This window comes from Hesperophylax consimilis, chromosome 29 (genome assembly GCF_061612785.1).
Source record: "Hesperophylax consimilis isolate HC1 chromosome 29, BYU_Hcon_1.0, whole genome shotgun sequence".
NCBI lineage: Eukaryota > Metazoa > Arthropoda > Insecta > Trichoptera > Limnephilidae > Hesperophylax > Hesperophylax consimilis.
Window position 1 is genome coordinate 6,875,275 of NC_142864.1, and position 23,282 is coordinate 6,898,556.

Genomic DNA, 23,282 nt, shown 5'->3' on the forward strand with positions numbered 1-23,282 from the left:
TTTTAAATGAAAAGTGTTACTTTATTTAGTCTTTACATGAGCTTAATTAAATGCTGTTCGCGAGCGCGCGATTCGATTCAGAATGACTCACATCAATGCACGAGCATTGCCGAGGATTACCGAATCGCGCTCGACCCACACACCTGCACAGTTTCTACCTAACCGTGCATCCACACATTCGCCTACAGAAACATGCAGAACTCAGTTCGCCTTAATAGAATCCATTCTAAACACAGGATAATATTAACTTACTAGGTGGATGTTAGTTCAAATCTCGCCTGATATTTGCTTACTTTCTTAAACCTTTGTATTGTTCTTTCGTTAACTTTAAGCCCACAATAAGCGCTAAAGCCTCTTCCGGTGAGTACGGATTAAGGATGTTTTTACATTTCATTGCAAAAGCTTGACGTCTTCTTGATGCTCGACGAGGTGAAAATGTTATCTGTTTTACGAGTTTTGCAGCATCACTTTTTCTTGCGCTTCGAAAACTCATTTCTGCTGCTAACTGGAGTTCATCAAGAGTGCGAGACTCTAACAGATCGTGCACTTTTTTCTGCTTTGATCTAGAACCACTTTCTTGAAATATTTTTATTGGTCTACCCCAGTGATTCCCAAAGTGGTCTATATCGACCCCCAGGGGTCTATGACAACCTGCAAGGGGTCTAGGTCAGCGAAAAAAAAATTGGGGGTCCATGAAAAGTAAATGGGGGTCCACGATAGTGGATCTCAACTGACATTTATATGTACCTATTTACTTACACTTAACCGACACTAAAGGTGAATTAATATTTCATGTTTTGAAGGATTACTTCATTGAAAAAGCAATCCCTTTATCAAATGTAATGTCAGTAGTTACCTATGGAGCACCTGCCATGGTTGGACGATATCGTGGATTTATAAGCTATTTAAAACAAAATGTGCCAGGGGTGATAGCAATACATTGTGTCATCCATCGACAACATTTAGTTGCTAAAAATTTGAGTGTTAGATTACATGAATCTATTCAATTAGTCATTGATGCAGTAAACCGAATCCGAAGCAACGCGTTGAATAAGCGGTTATTTGCGCAGTTGCATGAAGAAAATGACGAAAACTTTCATCAATTACTCCTTCACAGTGAAGTACGCTGGCTGTCGAAAGGCTAGAATGACAATTAGAAAAGACAATTTAATGAAGTGGAAAACAGACATCGCCTATTTAACAGATTTTTTTACAAAATTTAATATGGTTAATTTGCAGTTACAAGGCGACAGTCTAAATTTAATTAAAACAAAGTCCATCTTATCAGCGTTTCTTGCCAGAGTTAAACTAATGAAGCAAAATATTTGACGGGGCGAATTTTCCCAGTTCCTCAATTTGTCACAGACAAACTGCCAGGAAGACGACGTTTCAACCTACGTTCAACATTTAAATGCCCTCTATTCAGATTTTGAAACAAGGTTTGAGGATGTTTTGACCATGGTAATACCACCGTGGATAATTAACCCATATATGGTGACATAGAAGAAACGAATGTCATAAAACAAGAGGAACTGAATGAAATAAGTACAAACGAAGAACTTAAGGTTCAGTTTAAGCACGGATATCAGCACTTCTGGCTGCAAAAAAACATACCCGTTACTTATCCCGTATTATGGAATATAGCGAGGAAATTTTTAATTTCCTTTCCATCTTCATACCTAGGGAAAAGGGGTTCAGCGCTGTTACCAATCTCCTAACAAAAAAAAGTAACAGACTGGTCATCATTAGCCGAGGAGACTTAAGATTAAACCTTACAAAATTGACGCCAAATATTGATAATTTATTATTAAAGCATCAGGTTCATCCTTCCCACTAAAACATTTACTTATTGCTTAGTTTATTTTATGTTACGTTTATTTTATATAACAGATACAAAATTTTGTAGTAGTTTTAATTTAAATTCAATTAATAAATGTATAAAACTGAACATGTGTTTTTACTTAAAGTTTTTAACACTAAACTTCACTACAGTTAGAAATTTACAAAAAATCAATATCAGGTAAGTAGGGGGTCTACCAAAAACAGAAAAACATGGCAAGGGGTCTACGGCACAACAAATTTTGGGAACCTCTGGTCTACCCAAAGATTTGGAGAAAACTAGCTTTTCTTGCAACTACTTTATATTATGTTTTTCAAACATAACTGCGGCCTGTTCTCCATTAATTGTAGTGAACAATTCTTAATGTTTCTGTAAAATGCAGGGCTCAAAATGTTAGAACCTGCCGCTATGTGGTATTTTTGTGTTACGTAATTAATTCAAAACTCTTTTGATTTCACAGAAGTGGCATTTAATATACCCCGTTCTTTTAATGCCTCGAATAATTCTCTCCGGGGAATGCATATAGGCCTTCCTGAATATAACAAAATTTTTCAAGGAAGGTCAAAAGATGATCACAATTTATAAATGACATTTAAGGTGAGACTTCAGTCCACAATACTTATATATTTATAAATAGGGAAAAACGATGTTTTGTTTCTAAATGCTTATTGAAATATGCATTTTAAAAGCAAAAAAATTCAAAAATAGTGTAGATTAGGAGTGTCTTCAGGCTCTGAAGCTCCAGAGCTGCCTCCAGGGATAGACATAGCAACTGCTCTTCTAGAAGCTGAACCATGTTGAAAGGACAGAGGAGTCTGTGTGACACTCTTTAGAGAGCCCCCACTGCCTGTATCATTTTTGCCTGTTAAGGCCTCAATATGTGCAGTCAAATTGTTCATCTTGGCTCCTAGAGTGTTGTGGATATCTGTAGTGATAGCATCTAACTTATCCATTTGTCTAGTCTGGTCTAGTTGTCATGCCATTGTATTGTGAGCTTGCCTCTCAAATTGTTTTGTAAGATTGGCAAGAGAGTGCAAAGATTGCTCTTGGTACAAGATAGGTATAGCAGACAATTGAGTTATTTCTTGAAAAATCTCAGAGATATGGGCAACTGGTGTCTTGGGAAACAGCCTTCAATGCTAAATAATTCTTCCTTGCTTTCATTAGCTTTATGGCTATCATATTTTTATCTTTTATATTTTGAAGGCATATTGCAAAATGCCCAAACTCTAGACCAGCAGGAATGGAGGATAGGCCTGCCAAATCATCTGAACACCAGTTAGATAATTGCTGACCCACTTCATTGGTAGAATAAGAGGCTTCTCCATGTAGGAAGTCAACCAGTTCTTCTGACACAGAATAAGTTCGAGGAAGCTCAGGATCCTCATGTTGTTAAGTAGGTTTGACCCAGGGTACAAATAATAATAATTGTATAAACTTTGTTCGGTAGAACGCGCCAATCTAGGTTAGAATTAATCATCTAGAATGTTTATACTCAATAATCTCAGGTGTGAAGGTTCGCAACCAAGGTCGCGTGTCAGTATCATGATAGTTTCTTTTTTTTAGGATGGTATCTCAATGTACATAAATAAAAGGCGGTGCATGGATTGATATTACATGTATTGGAAACCTTTTGGACATTTTGCTGATGAGCCCTAGCTCAACAGATTAACATTTCGTTCGAATGAAGTAGTTGCGTACCACTACAGTACTCCCCTTCCAGCGGCATGGTTGAGGGCCGCGATAGAAAGAAAAGCTGAGTCAGATCTTGCTTGTTGATGGGAGTAGGAAGGGTTGGTGCTGGTATCGTTGCATTTATCTTGGGTTCAGGGCCACTGTACAGTTGTTGTATATTCTCTCACGTAAAAAAAAAAGAAAGTAAAACGGTTAGAAAAACAAAATTATTATAAATTACAAACACTGTTCACAACACAATCTAAGGATACACTCAAGGTAACCATGGTGGGCACTATTATCCGCGCTGGTACGGAGATGGTCTGGTGCACGCAGCTCCATGGTGCCTCAACCGATCACCCATTTTGAGACGGGGTTACCGGTGAGTCGGGGTAACACAATCACGTCGGGGTCACCACTGTGGTTATCTTAGTGTACAACATAAAAATCTAGTTTATTATTCACAATAAAATGCTAGCGATATTTAGGTCAACTAGACTGGCGGTTTGGAGACGGAATACTAGCGAGTTCCTTCACGCTGCCGCTTTTATAAGTTAAAGCTTCTAGAACAATTTGGTTGCTATGTAGAATTTTCCAAACAAATAAATAAAAGAACATCCAAGAAGTTTGTTTGGAACAATCGAGACTTCTAGAATTTCGTTCGAATGAAGTAGTTGCGTACCACTACATATAATTTTGACTTACCCCAAAGACCGACCAGTTTTTAGCTATCTGTATCTAAACTACGGGAGCCGAACATCGCGTTTTCTAATGCCGAACACTGCTTTTCTTGATGGGAGAAGCGACGGAACGTCCCGCACACCCATTCGTCGGCTGACGTAACTCCGTAGAAGCGTGATCCGTCTTCTGGAAAGGTGTATATATTCCTCCTGGCCACATCCATAAACTCCAGCTATCTATAAGCGCGTAGCCGTTCCTGGGGATGCTGCAACCCATACATAGGGCTCTTTCTCGGCCCGTCGAACACGTGCGATGTCGGGATTCAAACTCCAAAAATCAAAAAGAACGAAGTTCCCGCTTGACAGCCATGTATGGCACAAAATATAAATCGCGTATGATCCAATCCTACGCAGGATTGACCGTTACTTTACGGATTCCCGTTCAATCGTATAACGGCGGTCGCGTGGTCCGTCCGTAACAACTTCCGTCCAGCGAAATCACTATTACCCACTTCGAGAATGGTTATTTTTCGGTCACAAAAACGTTTACCGCCGTGCCCGTAAGCAAAATCGCACTCATCGGCGACAAAAAAAAAAGAATTACATTCCGTACAATTAATTATTCAAAAACGAAAAGCACTGCGACCATCGTCTGTACAGTCCACGAACCCACACGTTGACTGTCCAGACCAGAAGTGATTTCCTGTTTCCGCCCGGTACAGATGTCGCCCTCGGCGACCATCCGCGAAATTTTACCAAAACCAATACCAGCGACAATCGCCCAGTTCCTAACTAGGTTAGAGAATCGGCGAGGATAAATGTGATGATGCAGAACAAATTAATGAATAAAATATTAAAACAAAAGGAGTCTAGCCCTGCATCATAACATTACCCCCCTCGCCACCAAATGTTTGCCCTCAAACATGTAAAATTGTCGAAATAACCTAACCCTATTCTTTCCAGGTCGGTCCAAGGGTCTACTACAACAGAAGAACAAAGTTAAAAATAAATATCAGCAGTAGATAATAATCATCAATAGGAAGTATTCAAAGAACAAAAATTAAACCAAAGTGAGAATAGCGAATGGTCGTGCCGCAACTCCGGTCGCACTTCATCGAACGTAAGGCAGGATGAACAGGTTTGCGGTGCAGCCATTCTTACTTAAATAACTATAAAATTGTAGGAACTAAACTTAAAAACTTAATCTAAACATAACAACCAATGTTCCGTGAACGGGATCCACCAACACCCACAGCTTGAATATGCTGGGTGAAGACTAATTGACTTAGCGTCATGGACAACCGTTGACGTTACATTTATAACTAACATAATACCTGAGTGTCTATCACATTCATTATACACAACCAAATGCAAAAATGCATCACTGACCCAAAATAGGGTTATAAGCCCGTCAGGCAACACTTTTTAGGGAGCATAGCAACTCTCACTTATCACTGACTCTACTTCTCCATAGGAGATAAGAAAACACTTTGTCGATGTTTCTACCTAATCTACCTAACTAGGTCGTATGGAGGTGCACACAAGAGAACAGAGCAGTTAATGAAAATACACAATCTTATTTCAACAAAGAGTGTTAAGCAGTCAACAACCATCGCATAAGAATGGAGCCAAAGTAATAGAGTATACAGCCATAAATATAGAAGGTGCAATCGTGTTAAGTGATCTGCAACTATTATTAGTGCAGTGATCTAGGTATACGTCCAACATTAACGAAGGCGTCATCGATATTGTTATGAAACAACTTATGGTTTTCTCTGTAAACCGTTGTTCAACAAAGTTGATAATAGTAAGTCTCGCAGGACAATACCAACAAGTATGTAATACAAACTTAGAATTTCCATAATATGAATTCTATAACAATAGGAAAGGAACATCCCAGGTTACTTACATGATAGCAAGATTTAATACAAAAAAAAACAAAAATTCATAAATTGAAACATTAATTGTAACAAGTAACACCAGTGTATTTACAGACATAACTGATGAGAAGTAAATGGATCAACAATAAATAAAATTAACTTTTATTGAGAAAAATTTGACTCAGAACATAAGGAAAGGTCTCAGTACATCTCCCCAAGTTCTGGTCTTAAGGTTAAATATAAGAAAATATGATTCAAGGATCAACATATCAACGAAGTGGCTTAAAATGTGGAACGATCGGTGGTGGGATATCGTTCCACATTATAAGTCAGAACCGTACTTATAAAGGAAAACAAGGAAGTTATGTCTCGTTTCATCATCAATAAAGCGAACAGCTCCATTTTATCACTAGGAGATTAAATGTTCAGTGCACCGCTTGGTGCAGTCTTTAATATATTTTCAGGACCCATCAAGACATTTACTGTAAAACAATGACAAAAATATCCGTTTACATATTAATGATGAAACGAGAACAACCAGTGTTCAAGCACGTAATTTGTAGACAATGCTTCTTTGTTTTCACCATCATGAAACGAAAGAGACAGTGGGAATGTAACTCCTTACATTTCAAGATGTTATATCCTTACACATACTACATGTTAAGGTATATTAGTCAATTTAATTATACAAAATTCATAATATTTTTAAATGAGTGTTCATTTGTTCACTTGGGGTCTGTTGTGTACTTAATAGCATTTAGTGGATACTAATTCTAATAAGTTTTATTTCTAGTCCATTCATTTCGAGCATTCATACCGGAGTTGATGGTTAAGGGTTTTAAGCAAGTAGCTTATAATTAACAATAACAGATATATAAAAACGCCCTCGCGAGGTATTTAAACATTTCTTCCGAAATGAAATTATGACAGGACCAAAGTCTGTCAGATGGCATGGGAATTCTTCAACTCGGTTGATCAGGCCGGTGAAGTTTTCCGTGCTTAGAAATTCTAATAAGGAACCGAAGTTCTTAATTATTAATAATATCAATCCTCACGAAAGATGGCCAGACCTTTGGAGGCACTGATGTTCGAAAAGAATTTATACCGAAACATTGTCCGTCTTGACGATATCCTTTACATGGAAATCGCCAGATACTTTTCCTGTAAGGTCTGCCAGGGTATACACTAAATCCGATTTCTTCTTTATTATTACATTTTGCACGAAGCGTGGGGACAATTTTTGAGAGAAGTAATTTAACGCGTTGGACTGAACAAAGTTTCGTCTCCACACGACGTCTCCTACTTGAAATGTGACGTTTCTTCTGCGTAAGTTATAACGATTCGCTCCCGTCTTGTAGGCTTTGAACAAAGCGTCTGAAACCTGCTTGTATATGTTTGCTAGACCCTGTAGCCATTGAGCATAAGCGGAGGGCGAAGCTCCTTTTGCCGAGTTAATGTCCCCATTATCTATAGGTATACGGTGCAAATCTCCGTCGAGAATTTGCTCCCTGCCGTGCATAAGGAAGTACGGTGTATAATTTGTCGCGCATTTTTTTTTTTTTTACATTTACTCCAGACAGGAGGCCCTGAAGAAAATAATTTCCCTCAGGGCCTATGTCATCTTTGGGGATGCTGTGTGGAGGGTCTTTTTGTGGAGAGGAAGGAGTGAACATGGGTCTTGAAGAGTCCCATTTTGTAGGAGGGAGGAAACACAGAGGCTGGCAGTTCGTTCCACAGCCGAGCTGTTGAACTTAAGAACGAATCGTAGAAGCGACCCGTTCTCATGTGACAAGTGTCAACTGTGTACAAATGTTGGGCGCGCGTTTGGCGTGTATCCCGACTACGCACCGGTGCCAAAGGGATCAATGACGCTAGTTCCTCAGAGCATCTTCCATTGTAATACCGATAGAACAATGACAGCATACCTACCTGACGCCTGTGCTCTAAAGATTGCAGTCCGTTTGTTAAGATTGGGGAATCTATCAAACGGACCGCCCGTTTCTGCACAGAGTCAAGGGTTTTTTTCAGGTATTTTGGGGCTCCAGACCAGAGATGGCTGCCAAATTCGACAGTAGGGCGCACTTGCGATTTGTACAGGGTGAGCAGTTGTGTACTATTAAAGTATCTGCGGGCCCTGTACAGTACGCCCAGCTTCTGAGAGGCCAACTTTACTCTGGCTTCGATGGAGCCCCCGTACCTGAGCTGGTCACTTATAGTTACACCAAGCATATCAATGGAAGGCCTGTTCGGAAGATTGCTTCCGTTGAAGGAGACTAGATTATCGTTTGGATCCCTTTTAGACGTAATCAGACAGGATTGGGTCTTTGAAACATTAAATTCGACGAGATTATTTTTACCCCAGGAGGAAATACTCTCGAGATAACCGTCCATTCTCTGCTTCAAAGCCCTCCGAGCCGTTGGAGTTTGTGTGCCCTTTGGGGGCTTGTCAAACAAAAAGCTATCATGAACTGTACTGTCATCCGCGTAACAATGAATCGGTGCACATGTCAAAAGGTCATTGATGTGCAACAAAAACAAAGTCAGAGACAGAACCGATCCCTGTGGGACGCCAGCATTTATGGAGTGCGAGGAAGAGGTGAAACCGTCAGCAACCGCCTGAATCGACATATCCCTTAAAAAGTCAGCAATCCACGTACACAGGGATGCGGGAAGTCCGTAAGAATGCAATTTGTTGACAAGTCCTCGGTGCCAGACCCGGTCAAAGGCCTTGGATATGTCTAGTGCGACCGTTTGGGTCTCACCGTGACGTTCCAGGCACCGCCCCCAAACATGCGTCACATACGCGAGAAGATCACCGCACGAGCGGTTCCGCCGGAATCCGTATTGACGGTCGTTGATAATTTTGTTCTTCTCAAGGTATGTGAGCAGTTTGTCGTTGATCACACGTTCCATCACTTTGGACAGAACTGATGTGATCGCTATGGGGCGGTAGTTGGCTGGGTTGGAGCGGTCACCTTTCTTGGGAATAGGGTGAATTACCGCTTTTTTCCAACCAGAGGGCACAGTGCCACACTTCAGGGACATTTTGAAGAGCTTTGTCAAAACTGGAACTATTTCTAGCTTTGTTAACATCGAGCCCCCGTATGACGTGGAGTACATCCCGATGCCGGATCCTCAGCTTTTTCATATAGAAGCCGCAGTGAGGAACCGACGGCGGAACAGCACCCCCGTCGTCGAGGGTCGAGTTTTCCGCAAACATTTTCCCTAATAGGTTAGCCTTTTCGGTGGCAGTGTTTGCTAGTGAGCCGTCAGGTCTGGTAAGAGGTGGCAAACTGGGTTTGCAAAAATTTCGACCTATTGAGCCCGCAAGCGACCAGAATGCTCTGCTGCCATGCGGGCAGGCAGCCAGCTTTTTGCTAATCTGCAGGTGTTGTTCGAATTTTGACCTATTGATGATTCTCTTGCATTCCTTTGCCGATTTGTTGTATGCTGATCTGCTTTCGGGCGTTCGAGATGTGTTGTAGGCTCGGTAAGCCGCGGTTTTTCGTCGGACTGCTTCGGAGCATTGTCGACTGAACCACGGCTTTGAGCCCACACCAGTTTCTTTAGTAGTCGATTGTATGAAGCCATCCATCGCCGATTTGATGACTTCACCAATCTCCTGGGCACATCTTGAAGGGTCCGAAGTCCGAAAACAAACAGCTGACCATGGAAAAGCGTTGAAATGGGCCCGCATACCGAACCAATCTGCTGACCTATAGTGCCACACTTTTCTCCTCAGCCTCTCATTGGTTGGTCTGAGGCTAACGGGGATTGATGTCGTCACTAGGCAGTGGTCAGATGATCCCAGAGGCGCTGTGACGTCAATCTTATAACCGTGTGGCACAGTAGTTAAGAATAGGTCTAACAGATTGGAGCGGTGAGTCTGGACATCAGGAACCCTTGTAGGCTCCTGAACCAATTGCTCTAATCCGTAGCAAATGGCAAAGGATTCCGCCTGTCGGCCAGCCGAGTCCGTTGGGCCTGAGAACTTGAACCATGGTTCGTTATGAACGTTGAAGTCCCCCAGAACAACAAACTCGGCCGAAGGGTAGCGGGGCAAGAGATCATCAATAGTATCGCTCAAATGTTTGAAGAGCTCGGAAGTGTCTGATTCGCTATGGTTCGGTGAGCGGTATAGACATGCGTAGAATCTTTCCGTACTGGCAAGATTGACGCGCACCCACATTACGTCGAATCTGGAGTTCAATTAACAGTGTTGTTCATTGCGGACTGAACCTGTGGCAGAAATTTAGCCCAGTTACGGTGGTCGGATTCCACCAGGATTGACAACGCGGTTCCAAGAGTTTGGTTGTATCTTTCGACGACATTATTCTGAGGAGTATAATACGAGTTATAAAATGGGGGTGGAACATTATAACTCTTAAGGAGGTCCTTAAATTCTTTTGAGATGAATTGGGGCCCGTTGTCACAAATAATAGTTTTCGGTACACCGTGTAATAGGAAAATATTTTCCTCTAAATTCTTAACTATGCTTCCCGCGGTGCCTTTGCGCAGCGGAAATAACCACGTGAATTTAGAGAAAACATCAACGCAAGTTAAAATTACCGTATGTCCTGAATAGCTACGAGGCAAAGGTCCTACCAAATCTAAAGATAGCATCTGCATAGGCCTTGTTACTTTTTTCGGGTTAGAAGATAAACCGTTCGGTGGTGCCGTGCTGATTTTATGCGCTTTGCAAACAGTACAATGACTAATAAATTCTTTAACATCTTTGTACATGTTCGGCCAAAAATAGCGAAGTTGTAACTTTTTATATGTTTTAAAAACTCCTGGATGACATGAACGAGTCGACTCGTGAGAGTCTGAAATAAAAGCTTTCCTATTTCCCTGAGGAATCACCTTCTTCCAAGCAGTGTCCTCCCGTAAGGCTAATTGAGTTTTCGTATGGCGATACAATTCGTTATTTTTAATTTGGAAGTTAGAAAATCTTTGAGGAAAATCCTGGCAATCTTGCCATGCATTTTGGTACCATTTGTCCGACGTAGGTTGTGAGTCAAGACCCGAAATTAGCGCGAGATCCATGCGAGAAAGTACGTCTGGTACAAATATGCTGCGTACCTTTACGATGGATGACGTCAAAGGAAAACTGAGAAAGACGAGTGCTCCAACGCGCAAGACGACCACTTGGATTTGACAAGGATCCAAGCCATTTCAGGCTCGAATGGTCTGTTATTACCGTGAAATGAGCCCCTTCTATGTAGGGTCTAAAATGGGTGACAGAATCCAATAGCGCTTAAAGCTCTCTTTCCGTGATGCCATAGTTACGTTCGTGGGTATTAAGACAACGTGAATAGTACGCGATCGGGTGTTCGGCACCGTCTATATTTTGAATTAGAACACCACCAATTCCAACGGAGCTTGCATCGCAATGAATCGCGAACGGTTCAGAAAAATTTGGGCAGCTTAGAACTGGAGCACTAATAAGAGCTTGTTTTAGATCATTAAACGCTTTATCAGCTTCTGGAGTCCACCCTTTCAATCTCACACTAACAACAGAACAAGAAATCACTGAAATCATCAATTCACTCAAAAATACACACTCCACGGGAGTTGACAATATATCCACTAAACTAATTAAACACCTTAAACCAATCATTGCTAAGCCCCTTGTATACATCACAAATCTAAGTGTTCGAACTGGCCTTTTCCCAAACACTCTAAAACATTCAACAATTATTCCTATCTTTAAATCAGGGGACAGATCAATCGTCAATAACTATAGACCAATATCTCTACTGAGTCCAATCTCTAAAATAATCGAAAAAACAGTAAAACAAAGGCTCTACAAGTTTCTCGAAGAAAATAAAATCCTGTCAAAAAACCAATACGGCTTCCGCAAAGGTCTTAGTGCATCAGATGCAATTGCAGCTTTTACTAAATTAATTTCTGATAACCTCGATAAAAGTCGCAAGCCCCTCGCTGTATTCTTGGATCTGGCTAAAGCCTTTGACACTGTATCTCACCGCATACTTTTGAAAAAACTCTCACAGATAGGAATAAAAGGTGTTCCTCTTAAATGGTTTGAGAGCTATCTAACAAATAGGTCCCAGTCAACTATTATTAACTCCGCTAAAGAGTATAGAAGTACAAGTTTGCCAATCACATATGGCGTGCCCCAAGGCAGTGTGTTGGGCCCACTTCTGTTTCTAATATACATTAACTCGTTATGCAATTTGGATACTGGTGGCACTATAATATCTTTTGCCGATGATACGGTTATCATATTTGCTGATGAAAATTTGAATTCAACATTTGAAAAAGCAAATCATGGTATAAATGAAATAAAACACTGGTTAGATTCCAACCTCCTCACTCTAAATATTGAGAAAACTAAATACTTACTTTTTTCCATACGCAAACCTAATCTCCCTCAAAACTATCATAAACTTACCATACATTCATGTTCACAGAACTTCAACATGGCTACATCACCTCACAAAAATTGTTCATGCGATAACCTTATAATATCAAACGAAATTAAGTACTTGGGGGTCATTATAGACAATCAACTGCGATGGGAGGCCCATATAAATTCTACAACAAAAAGGCTTCGCAAATTATGCTACATTTTCTACTCTCTCAGATCTATCCTTAACCTACAAACACTAAGATGTGTATACTTTGCACTTTTTCAATCAATTACTACATATGGTATAGTGGGATGGGGAGGTTGTGCAAAAACGATTCTTCATCCCATGGTTTTAATTCAAAAACTGTTACTAAGGATAATATTCAAATGTAAGCCAACAAACCCATCAGAACCACTTTTTAGAAAACTCAGAATATTAGATATTCGACAATTATATGTTAAGACCATTCTCATATACATACGGAAAAATGACTTGGTGAATAAAACACAACAAAAAATTAACACCCGTTACTCGTCACACCTAAAATGTAAAATTCCCCAAACGAAAACGGCTTTCGCCCAGCGGCAGTTTTCTTATATTGCTCCCAAAATATTCAACTCGCTGAGTATTGATATCAGAAAATCAAAAACTCACAATTTGTATGTCATAAGTGTTCAAAATTGGTTATTTATAAAGGGAAGGAACTTTTTCAAGGAATGCCTGCCATCATTAAATTAAGCTCATTTTCTTTATTAGTCATTTTTGTTTTTCATTCAATTCTGTAAAGAAAAAAGTTTAATAATTAATTAATTAATCTTTATTTTCATTATTTCAACAAGTTCATTTTCATAATTTCTACTTTATTTTCATTATTTTAACAAGTAAAGTAACCTATTTATTTGCTGATTGTGTTCATTTTATCTCATTAATATCAACAGTTTAAAATACGGTTGATGTACACTTGAGCAATCTACTGAACTGGGAACCAGTAAAAGTGTCACCTATTATACACATACATTGCATGTAAGAAAAAAAATACTTATATTAACAAGTTATCAAATATTACATTTATATAATTATATAAACCTATGTATATAAATTTCGACTACCATAATACGGGCGTGTGTCTAGTGTGGTAGTCGAAAAGCATGTAAAAACTGTACACATTAATATTTCATGAATAAAGAAAAAAAAAAAAAAAAAAAAAAAAACTTAAAGTTATATTAAAGTTATAGTTATAACTCCATTCTTTGATCCAGTAAGCTTTGTTAACGGAGCGGCTATACTGGAGAAGCCTTTGATAAAACGTCTAAAATACCCTGAAAGGCCAAGAAAAGCTCGAATTCCTTTCACGTTTTTTTGGAATAGGGAAATCCTTAATGCTTTCAATTTTTACCGGGTCCGTGCGAAGCCCCTGTGAATCTACTATGTACCCCAAGTACTTAAGCTCCGATCTACAGAACTCTGATTTTTTTTTTGATTTATTGTGAGACCCGCGTCTCTCAGTCTTTCGAAAACTTTATTAAGTAGTCTCATATGTGAATTAAAATCTTCCGAGATTAAAATTAAATCGTCCAGATAACAGAAAGCGTTATCATCAAATTCAGGTCCAAAAAGAGCGTCAGCCAGTCTTTGGAGTTCAGAGGGTGCATTTTTTAACCCAAACGGCATACGAGTAAATTCGAAGAGTCCCCGACCTGGGACGACGAATGCCGTTTTCTCGCAAGAGTCTTTATGCAGCGCTACCTGCCAAAAGGCCTTACTCAAGTCTATCGAAGACACATATCTTGCGCCACCAAGTTTGTCCAAGATACGTGCGATATGAGGTAGTGGATAACTATCTCTGACCGTGACATTATTAAGCTTCCTGGAATCCAGGCAAAATCTCCCTGTCCCATCCTTCTTCTGTACAATAACAACTGGGCTAGACCACGGTGAACGAGAGGGACGGATTACTCCCAAATTTAGCATCTCGTCCACTTCCGCGTCAAGTTGCCTTTGTCTTGCCGGAGACAGAGGATAGTAGCGCTGCTTAATCGGCGGACCATTGGTAACGATTTTATGTTTTACTAAATGAGTTAAACCCAGACCTTTCCTTTCGTAAGAAATAGATTCGAATTTATTAATTATTTTCGAAAGAGTTTTACTCTCAGAAACAGATAATGAAGAAGCCGGCCGTATTGCTCTTAATTCATTAAGGTGACCTTCATGGTCAGGTTCGTGAACTTCTGGAAACAGTTCCGGTGCGATTCGAAACTGCCTCCAAAAGTTGACTCCTAAGATAAAATCAGGTGATAATGATGGGATGACGTAAAAGACAACCTCCTTCGTGATTGTCCTGTACGTCACCGGCAAGGTTACAGTAACCAGAACAGACTGACTCGAACCGTCAGCTGTTGTAACTTTAAAATCAATTTTTACTAATTCTACGCCTAAATCTACAAATTGCTTAAAACTATCTCCCCCTAAACAAGAGACTGTTGCTCCACTGTCTAAGAGAGCAGAAAACGTATTATCTAATATATATATATTAACGAATGGACGATTATCTCCCACAACCTCCGGCTTCTGTGGTAGCGGGCCCACCACCCCAGAAGACGGTGTTGACAAAAACTGACGAACCAGTCGGAGTCAACTCTGCCACTCCCGTTCCCTTTGCGCACAGGGAGGGGCGTGTCCAGATTGACTCCAAGCTAGTTTTTTTGAGTGTGATTCTTGGTACCAGTATGTACGGTACCAACGTTAGCATTTTTAGAATTGGAGGCTTTCTTCCAGCATTCCGTTACCTTATGCCCACTTTTCTTACAAAAGTCACAAATAATCTTATTATTTGGAAGAGAACACGTCTTACGCGTGAAAACAACATTCTTGTACGTATTCTGAGGATTTTGTTGTTTTTGATGAAAGGTCGAAGTGTTGTGGCTATTATTGAAGCTAGCCTTGTTATTGAAAGACGAAAACTTTTTGAAGTTACTAGTTTTTTCAGGTAGTTCAACCACTTTTTGATTAGAAGAAGAAGATGTTGAAGCTTCAGTTAGTGATTCTAATTTTGCTGCTGCCTTAGAGAGATCTTCGAAAGAGGTAAAATCTCTTGCTGCTAGTAAGTTTGCATATGATGGTAGCAGTGCCTTCATTGCTAATTGCAGCAGTTCTGCCTCGGGCAGTTTGGCATCAAGTTTATTATTAAGGGCTTTCATTCTCAATGTAAATTCAAAAACAGACATACCCTTATGCTGTTTCAAATTAAAAAGTTCTGTCTTTAATTCTATCTGTTTACCCTCTCCCTCGAACTGGTTGATTAATAGCTTGGATAGGTCATCCCACTTTAAATCTGGGGTGTAAATAGACCTATACCACAGTAAGGCAAGACCATCTAGAATTTCATTAAAAGATTTCACTATTTCTTTGTGCGTAATGCCCCGTGATCTGCAACGTTCATCTAACAAACTCAAAAAGTCCCGCTCACAGGTTTTACCATCGAACTTGTAATCCCAGTTACCAAGCCCACGCGACGAAGATTCCTTATAAATTATTTTGGTTTCTTTAATTAGGGTAACCTTCCCCTTAACTTCACTATTTATTTCCCCGTCCGAATTATTACCCGTCGTTTCAACTTCGGAGTCACAATCTGAATCATTAATCTCTGAATCCGCGTTAGAAATTTGTTTTTGTTTTTTATTAAAAGCGCGCGCTTGTGCGCGTAACGCTTGGAATGTATTATCTGGTTTGATTGACCGCGCCGTTAGTTCCTTAATTAGCTCCTCCTTGGAAGCGTTGTTCACATTCGGAATCGGAGTAGACATGATGACGTCAGAAGTTATACTTGATATAAAATAGAAAAAGAAGATGACCGTTAGTTTCAAAAATCCGAAAGAACTTGTCTATAACATATTATGACAATGCTAGAAAGCAAAAACTCAAAAGAAGTATATTAAGTAGAAACACATCAGTATAGTGCGTACCTTTTTCCAATTAAAAAATAATAAAAAAAAAATTCGCAACCCTGAAAAATATTTGTGGCAACCTTGATAAATAAGGTAAAAAAAAAAAAAAAAAATTTTAACCTCTAAAAAAAAATATTTTGTGGCAACCTTGAAAAAATTTGTGACAACCTTGATAAAATATATGTGGCAACTTTGAAAAAAAAAAATATTTGTGCCAACCTTGAAAAAATATTTATTTCTTTTGCCAGCCCTGGTTTTTCCGTACTTTATAATACTGAACAATGTATTATAATAGAATAGTATTTATTCTCGTATTAAATCCACACGAGAAAAACAAAAAAAAAATCACTTTTCAAAATGAAAACAATTACCTAATTAGAATATACATTTATTATTTGAAATTATTAGCGAAGACGCAACCCATGTTATGAACTAATGGCAATGAACCGACTCCCGTTACTTCGATATGCGTTGTTATTTGTGGATAATAATATTCAGTTGTTAACTGCATGAATAAATAAACATGTTTCAATGTATTATTTAACGGTACCATAAAGAAGGAATGATCCCTAACATTCACACAATTCCTTAAAACAACGCACATAAGAAATTCATACAATCATGCGATAACAATTTCACTGCTGTCACTTTGACAGTTAACGGGATTGACAAACAAGGTTAACATTTTAGGTTATGTGCACTGTTGACAGTTGTAAGGTGTACAATTTGTAAGAAAGACACGTATTAAAGTTTATGACATTATGATTGTAATTAAATTACTAGTTACGTATCAGAGCTCCAAGAGAACAAAATAACACTAAACCATCCAAAAAAAACATAATCCTGACACACGACTTACGCCGTTTTTTTTATTAAAAACGCGGGCAGCCAATTGTTAAGTAGGTTTGACCCAGGGTACAAAAAATAATAATTGTATAAACTTTGTTCGGTAGAACGCGCCAATCTAGGTTAGAATTAATCATCTAGAATGTTTATACTCAATAATCTCAGGTGTGAAGGTTCGCAACTAAGGTCGCGTGTCAGTATCATGATAGTTTCTTTTTTTTTAGGATGGCATCTCAATGTACATAAATAAAAGGCGGTGCATGGATTGATATTACATGTATTGGAAACCTTTTGGACATTTTGCTGATGAGCCCTAGCTCAACAGATTAACAGAATTATTTAATTTTGACTTACCCAAAAGACCGACCAGTTTTTAGCTATCTGTATCTAAACTACGGGAGCCGAACATCGCGTTTTCTAATGCCGAACACTGCTTTTCTTGATGGGAGAAGCGACGGAACGTCCCGCACACCCATTCGGCGGCTGACATAACTCCGTAGAAGCGTGATCCGTCTTCTGGAAAGGTGGATATACTCCTCCTGGCCACATCCATAAACTCCAGCTATCTATAAGCGCGTAGCCGTTCCTGGGGATGCTGCAACCCATACATAGGGCTCTTTCTCGGCCCGTCAAACACGTGCGATGTCGGGATTCAAACTCCAAAAATCAAAAAGAACGAAGTTCCCGCTTGACAGCCATGCATGGCACAAAATATAAATCGCGTATGATCCAATCCTACGCAGGATTGACCGTTACTTTACGGATTCCCGTTCAATCGTATAACGGCGGTCGCGTGGTCCGTCCGTAACAACTTCCGTCCAGCGAAATCACTATTACCCACTTCGGGAATGGTTATTTTTCGGTCACAAAAACGTTTACCGCCGTGCCCGTAAGCAAAATCGCACTCATCGGCAACAAAAAAAAAAGAATTACATTCCGTACAATTAATTATTCAAAAACGAAAAGCACTGCGACCATCGTCTGTACAGTCCACGAACCCACACGTTGACTGTCCAGACCAGAAGTGATTTCCTGTTTCCGCCCGGTACAGATGTCGCCCTCGGCGACCATCCGCGAAATTTTACCAAAACCAATACAAGCGATAATCGCCCAGTTCCTAACTAGGTTAGAGAATCGGCGAGGATAAATAGGATGATGCAGAACAAATTAATGAATAAAATATTAAAACAGAAGGAGTCTAGCCCTGCATCATAACAATGTGTCATAAGTTGGTGGACTTGAGCTTCTACTGGGATGCTCTCAACTGGCTTGGAAGGAGCTGGTATTGAACTGGGTATTCTCGACTCCATCCTCACTTGTTTTGGGGAGCTAACAGATGGTGAAGTACCAGGAGGTCTTTTGGCCTCTGAGAATGGTCTTGAGGGGGGTCTAGAGTAGGGAAGCTGTGGTTTCTTGCGGGACAAAGGTGTCACGGTGACAAGAGGGTCAGCATACCCTATGTAGTCTACATCTTCTATGGTGGTGGTGGCCAGGCCAGTGAATAGGTGGGCTAATTGAATTCGTTTGCTCTCCTTGGACCGGTGTTTTTGGCCATGGTTGGTGATGAATTATTAGAATCCATTCTAAACACAGGATAATATTAATTTACGAGGTGGATGTTAGTTCAAATCTCGCCTGATTTTTGCTTCCTTTCTTAAACCTTTGTATTGTTCTTTCGTAAACTTTAAGCCCACAATAAGCGCTAAAGCCTCTTCCGGTGAGTATGGATTAAAGATGTTTTTACATTTCATTGCAAAAGCTTGACGTATTCTTGATGCTCGACGAGGTGAAAATGTTATCTGTTTTACGAGTTTTGCAGCATCACTTTTTCCTGCGCTTCGAAAACTCATTTCTGCTGCTAACTGGAGTTCATTAATAGTGCGAGACTCTAACAGATCGTGCACTTTTTTCTGCTTTGATCTAGAACCACTTTCTTGAAATATTTTTATTGGTCTACCCAAAGATTTGGAGAAAACTAGCTTTTCTTGCAACCACTCTAAATCATGTTTTCCAAACATCACAATATAACTGCGGCCTTTTCTCCATTAATTGTAGTGAACAATTCTTAATGTTTTTGTAAAATGTAGGGCTCAAAATGTTAGAACCTGCCGCTATGTGGTATTTTTGTGTTACGTAATTAATTAAAAACTCTTTTGATTTCACAGAAGTGGCATTTAATATACCCGTTCTTTTAATGCCTCGAATAATTCTCTCCGGGGAATGCATATAGGCCTTCCTGAAAATAACAAAATTGTTCAAGGAAGGACAAAAGATGATTACAAATTATATATGACATTAAAGGTGAGACTTCAGTTTACAATACTTATATATTCATAAATGGGAACAAACGATGTTTTGTTTCTAAATGCTCATTGAAATATGCATTTTAAAAGCAAAAAAAATCAAAAATAGTGTTGATTAGGAGTGTCTTCAGGCTCTGAAGCTCCAGAGCTGCCTCCAGGGATAGACATAGCAACTGCTCTTCTATAATCTGAACCATTTTGAAAGGACAAAGGAGTCTGTTTGACACTCTTTAGAGAGCCCCCACCGCCTGTATCATTTTTCCCTGTTAAGGCCTCAATGTGAGCAGTCAAGTTGTTCATCTTGGCTCCTAGAGTGTTATGGATGTCTGTAGTGATAGCATGTAACTTATCCATTTGTCTAGTCTGGTCTAATTGTAATGCCATTGCATTGTGAGCTTGCCTCTCAAATTGTTTTGTAAGATTGACAAGAGAGTGCAAAGATTGCTTTTGGTACAAACGTGTTTGTTCATCAGCTAAGATAGGTATATCAGACAATTGAGTTATTTCTTGAACAATCTCAGAGATATGGGCAACTGGGGTGTCTAGGGAAACAGCCTTCAATGCTTAATAATTCTTCCTTGCTCTCGTTAGCTTTATGGCCCTCATATTTTTATCTTTAATATTTTGAAAGCATATAGCAAAGTGCCCAAACTCTAGACCAGCAGGAATGGAGGATAGGCCTGCCCAATCATCTGAACACCAGTTAGATAATTGCTGACCCACTTCATTGGTAGAATAAGAGGCTTCTCCATTTAGGAAGTCAATCAGTTCTTCTGACACAGAATAAGTTCGAGGAAGCTCAGGATCCTCATGTGTCATAAGTTGGTGGACTTGAGCTTCTACTGGGATGCTCTCAACTCAAGCTCTCAGCTCTCAGCTCTCAGCTTGGAAGGAGCTGGTATTGAACTGGGTATTCTCGACTCCACCCTCACTTCTTTTGGGGATCTAACAGATGGTGAAGTACTAGGAGGTCTTTCGGCCTCTGAGGATGGTCTTGAGGAGGGTCTAAAGTAGGGAAGCTGTGGTTTCTTGCGGGACAAAGGTGTCACGGTGACAAGAGGGTCAGCATACCCTATGTAGTCTACATCTTCTATGGTGGTGGTGGCCAGGGCAGTGGATAGGTAGGCTAATTGAATTCGTTTGCTCTCCCTCCTTGGACCGGTGTTTTTGGCCATGGTTGGTGATGAATTATTAGAATCCATTCTAAACACAGGATAATATTAACTTACTAGGTGGATGTTAGTTCGAATCTCGCCTGATTTTTGCTTCCTTTCTTAAACCTTTGTATTGTTCTTTCGTTAACTTTAAGCCCACAATAAGCGCTAAAACCTCTTCCGGTGAGTATGGATTAAGGATGTTTTTACATTTCATTGCAAAAGCTTGACGTATTCTTGATGCTCGACGAGGTGAAAATGTTATCTGTTTTACGAGTTTTGCAGCATCACTTTTTCTTGCGCTTCGAAAACTCATTTCTGCTGCTAACTGGAGTTCATTAATAGTGCGAGACTCTAACAGATCGTGCACTTTTTTCTGCTTTGATCTAGAACCACTTTCTTGAAATATTTTTATTGGTCTACCCAAAGATTTGGAGAAAACTAGCTTTTCTTGCAACCACTCTAAATCATGATTTCCAAACATCACAATATAACTGCGGCCTTTTCTCCATTAATTGTAGTGAACAATTCTTAATGTTTTTGTAAAATGTAGGGCTCAAAATGTTAGAACCTGCCGCTATGTGGTATTTTTGTGTTACGTAATTAATTAAAAACTCTTTTGATTTCACAGAAGTGGCATTTAATATACCCGTTCTTTTAATGCCTCGAATAATTCTCTCCGGGGAATGCATATAGGCCTTCCTGAATATAACAAAATTTTTCAAGGAAGGTCAAAAGATGATCACAATTTATAAATGACATTTAAGGTGAGACTTCAGTCCACAATACTTATATATTTATAAATAGGGAAAAACGATGTTTTGTTTCTAAATGCTTATTGAAATATGCATTTTAAAAGCAAAAAAAATCAAAAATAGTGTTGATTGGGAGTGTCTTCAGGCTCTGAAGCTCCAGAGCTGCCTCCAGGGATAGACATAGCAACTGCTCTTCTATAATCTGAACCATTTTGAAAGGACAAAGGAGTCTGTTTGACACTCTTTAGAGAGCCCCCACTGCCTGTATCATTTTTCCCTGTTAAGGCCTCAATGTGAGCAGTCAAGTTGTTCATCTTGGCTCCTAGAGTGTTATGGATGTCTGTAGTGATAGCATGTAACTTATCCATTTGTCTAGTCTGGTCTAGTTGTAATACCATTGCATTGTGAGCTTGCCTCTCAAATTGTTTTGTAAGATTGGCAAGAGAGTGCAAAGATTGCTTTTGGTACAAACGTGTTTGTTCATCAGCTAAGATAGGTATATCAGACAATTGAGTTATTTCTTGAATAATCTCAGAGATATGGGCAACTGGGGTGTCTAGGGAAACAGCCTTCAATGCTAAATAATTCTTCCTTGCTTTCATTAGCTTTATGGCTACCATATTTTTATCTTTTATATTTTGAAGGCATATTGCAAAATGCCCAAAATCTAGACCAGCAGGAATGGAGGATAGGCCTGCCAAATCATCTGAACACCAGTTAGATAATTGCTGACCCACTTCATTGGTAGAATAAGAGGCTTCTCCATGTAGGAAGTCAATCAGTTCTTCTGACACAGAATAAGTTCGAGGAAGCTCAGGATCCTCATGTGTCATAAGTTGGTGGACTTGTGCTTCTACTGGGATGCTCTCAACTGGCTTGGAAGGAGCTGGTATTGAACTGGGTATTCTCGACTCCATCCTCACTTTTTTTTGGGGAGCTATCAGATGTTGAAGTACTAGGAGGTCTTTCGGCCTCTGAGAATGGTCTTGAGGAGGGTCTAGAGTAGGGAAGCTGTGGTTCCTTGCGGGACAAAGGTGTCACGGTGACAAGAGGGTCAGCTTACCCTATATAGCCTACATCTTCTATGGTGGTGGTGGCCAGGGAAGTGGATAGGTGGGCTAATTGAATTCGTTTGCTCTCCCTCCTTGGACCGGTGTTTTTGGCCATGGTTGGTGATGAATTATTAGAATCCATTCTAAATACAGGATAATATTAACTCACTAGGTGGATGTTACTTCAAATCTCGCCTGATTTTCGCTTTCTTTCTTAAACCTTTGTATTGTTCTTTCGTTAACTTTAAGCCCACAATAAGCGCTAAAGCCTCTTCCAGTGAGTATGGATTAGGTTCATATTTGAAAACAATGATACGAATAAATATGTCGAACCGAAAAATGATTCTATTTCATATGTCGCTTTTTTCAATAATGGGAACTTTTCTCTGTCCACTGTGTTCCAAAAGTCCTCGGATATTAAGGATTTTAGCAAAATATCATTCTTAAGGTCCAAAATTTCTAACTCTAGTTCTTCTGTCTTACCTCGAACAACTTCTTGATCCCGAGGTATCGGAAATTGTTCCAGTTGGCCGTCCCCAGATGCTGAAGGAGCTCCGCTTTTTTCACCCTCCCTGGGTCGGATGGTGGTATCTTCGGCTGCTTCAGTTCAGTTGTCCACTCCCCGAGATCCTAGTCACGAGACGGCTTGTTAGGATGGATGAGTCCCATTCCCAAATCTCCTGTGGATTCGCCTGCCAATTCCTCCCAAAGCGATACAGGGGTGTCCAGGGAGATGCTGTCCTCGTCATCGTCGTCCGAGGCGGCACGGACGGGGAGCAT